The sequence below is a fragment of the Triticum urartu genome, chromosome 3A (assembly GCF_056163025.1).
Source record: "Triticum urartu cultivar PI428250 chromosome 3A, HENAU_Tu73, whole genome shotgun sequence".
NCBI classification, from domain to species: domain Eukaryota; kingdom Viridiplantae; phylum Streptophyta; class Magnoliopsida; order Poales; family Poaceae; genus Triticum; species Triticum urartu.
Window position 1 is genome coordinate 422,181,368 of NC_141875.1, and position 3,771 is coordinate 422,185,138.

Genomic DNA, 3,771 nt, shown 5'->3' on the forward strand with positions numbered 1-3,771 from the left:
TAAGGGTGAAGTGACGATGTGTGTTGGAAGTGGTTCCAAGATTGATTTCGGGATTAGTGTTGAACCTAAATAAGTGTTATTTGGTGTTTGCGTTGAGCTTGAATATGATTTGATCATGTTTATTGCAATACGGTTATTCATTTAAGTTAGAGAATAATTGTTATTCTGCTTACATGAATAAAACCTTCTATGGTTATGCACCCAATGAAAATGGTTTGTTGAATCTCGATCTTAGTGATACACATATTCATAATATTGAAGCCAAAAGATGCAAAGTTAATAATGATAGTGCAACTTATTTGTGGCACTGCCGTTTAGGTCATATTGGTGTAAAGAGCATGAAGAAAATCCATGCTGATGGGCTTTTGGAATCACTTGATTATGAATCAGTTGATGCTTGCGAACCATGCCTCATGGGCAAGGTGACTAAGACTCCATTCTCTAGAACAATGGAGCGAGCAACTGACTTATTGGATATAATACATACTGATGTATGAGGTCCGATGAGTGTTGAGGCTCGCGGTGGGTATCGTTATTTTTCTGACCTTCATAGATGATTTGAGCAGATATGGGTATATCTACTTGAAGAAACGTAAGTCTAAAACATTTGAGAAGTTCAAAGAATTTTAGAGTGAAGTGGAAAATCATCGTAACAAGAAAATAAAGTTTCTACGATCTGATCGCAGAGGCGAATATTTGAGTTACGAGTTTGGCCTTCAATTAAAACAATGTAGAATAGTTTCACAAAACTCATGCCACCTGGAACACCACAGCATAATGGTGTGTCCGAACGTCGTAACCGTACTTTATTAGATATGGTGCGATCTATGATGTCTCTTACCGATTTACCACTATCATTTTCGGGTTATGCATTAGAGACAGCTACATTCGTGTTAAATAGGGCACCATCTAAATCCGTTGAGACGACACCGTATGAACTATGGTTTGGCAAGAAACCTAAGCTGTCGTTTCTTAAAGTTTGAGGTTGCAATGCTTATGTGAAAAAGTTTCAACCTGATAAGCTGAAACCCAAATCGGAGAAGTGCGTCTTCATAGGATACCCAAAAGAAAATGTTTGGTACACCTTCTATCACTGATCCGAAGGCAAGATATTCATTGCTGAGAATGGATCCTTTCTAGAGAAGGAGTTTCTCTCGAAAGAAGTGAGTGGGAGGAAAGTAGAACTTTATGAGGTAACTGTACCTGCTCCCTTATTGGAAAGTAGTTCATCACAGAAATCTATTCCTGTGACTACTACACCAATTAGTGAGGAAGCTAATGATGATTATCATGTAAATTCAGATCAAGTTACTACCGAACCTCGTAGGTAAACCAGAGTGAGATCCGTACCAGAGTGGTACGGTAATCCTGTTTTGGAGGTCATGTTACTTGACCATGATGAACCTACGAACTATGAGGAAGCGATGATGAGCCCAGATTCCGCGAAATGGCTTGAGGCCATGAAATCTGAGATGAGATCCATGTATGAGAACAAAGTATGGACTTTGATTGACTTGCCCAATGATCGGTGAGCCATTGAGATTAAATGGATCTTCAAGAGGAAGATGGACACTAATAGTAGTGTTACTATCTACAAAGCTAGAATTGTCGCAAAAGGTTTTCGACAAGTTCAAGGTATTGACTATGATGAGAGTTTCTCACTCGTATCTATGCTTAAGTCTGTCCGAATCATGTTAGCAATTGCCGCATTTTATGAAATTTGGCAAATGGATAAACAAAACTGCATTCCTTAATGGATTTATTAAAGAAGAGTTGTATATGATGCAACCAGAAGGTTTTGTCAATCCTAAAGGTGCTAACAAAATATGCAAGCTCCAGCGATCCATCTATGGACTGGTGCAAGCATCTCAGAGTTGGAATATACGCTTTGATAAGTTGATCAAAGCATATAGTTTTATATAGACTTGCGGTGAAGCCTGTATTTACAAGAAAGTGAGTGGGAGCACTACAACATTTCTGGTAAGTATATGTGAATGACATATTGTTGATCGGAGATAATGTAGAATTATTCTGCAAAGCATAAAGGAGTGTTTGAAAGGAGTTTTTCAAAGAAAGACCTCGGTGAAGCTGCTTACATATTGCGCATCAAGATCTATAGAGATAGATCAAGATGCTTGATAAGTTTTTCAATGAGTACATACCTTGACAAGATTTTGAAGTAGTTCAAAATGGAGCAATCAAAGAAAGAGTTCTTGCATGTGTTACAAGGTGTGAAACTGAGTAAGACTCAAAGCCCGACCACGGCAGAAGATAGAAAGAGAATGAAAGTCATTCCCTATGCCTTGGCCATAGGTTCTATAAAATATGCCATGCTGTGTACCAGATCTATCGTATACCCTACACTGTTTTTGGCAAGGGAGTACAATAGTGATCTAGGAGTAGATCACTGGACAGCGGTCAAAATTATCCTTAGTGGAATAAGGATATGTTTCTCGATTATGGAGGTGACAAAAAGGTTCGTTGTAAAGGGTTACATCGATGCAAATTTTGACGCTGATCCAGATGACTCTAAATCTCAATCTGGATACATATTGAAAGTGAGAGCAATTAGCTAGAGTAGCTCCATGCAGAGCATTGTTGACGTAGAAATTTGCAAAATACTTACGGATCTGAATGTGGCAGACCCGTTGACTAAACTTCTCTCACAAGCAAAACATGATCACACCTTAGTACTCTTTGGGTGTTAATCACATAGCGATGTGAACTAGATTATTGACTCTAGTAAACCCTTTGGGTGTTGGTCACATGTCGATGTGAACTATGGGTGTTAATCACATGGTGATGTAAACTATTGGTATTAAATCACATGGCGATGTGAACTAGATTATTGACTCTAGTGCAAGTGGGAGACTGAAGGAAATATGCCCTAGAGGCAATAATAAAGTTATTATTTATTTCCTTATATGATGATAAATGTTTATTATTCATGCTAGAATTGTATTAACCGGAAACATAATACATGTGTGAATACATAGACAAACAGAGTGTCACTAGTATACCTCTACTTGACTAGCTCATTGATCAAAGATGGTTATGTTTCCTAACCATAGACATGAGTTGTCATTTGATTAAAGGGATCACATCATTAGGAGAATGATGTGATTGACTTGACCCATTCCGTTAGCTTAGCACTTGATCGTTTAGTTTGTTGCTATTGCTTTCTTCATGACTTATACATGTTCCTATGACTATGAGATTATGCAACTCCCGTTTACCGGAGGAACACTTTGTGTGCTACCAAACGTCACAACGTAACTGGGTGATTATAAAGGTGCTCTATAGGTGTCTCTGAAGGTACTTGTTGGGTTGGCGTATTTTGAGATTAGGATTTGTCACTTCGATTGTCGGAGAGGTATCTCTGGGCCCACTCGATAATGCACATCACTATAAGCCTTGCAAGCATTGCAACTAATGAGTTAGTTGTGGGATGATGTATTACGGAACGAGTAAAGAGACTTGCCAGTAATGAGATTGAACTAGGTATTGAGATACCGACGATCGAATCTCGGGCAAGTAACATACCGGTGACAAAGGGAACAACGCATGCTGTTATGCGGTTTGACCGATAAAGATCTTCGTATAATATGTAGGAGCCAATATGAGCATCCAGGTTCCGCTATTGGTTATTGACCGGAGATGTGTCTCGGTCATGTGTACATAGTTCTCGAATCCGTAGGGTCCGCACGCTTAAAGTTCGGTGACGGTTATATTATGAGTTTATGTGTTTTGATGTACCAAAAGTAGTTCGGA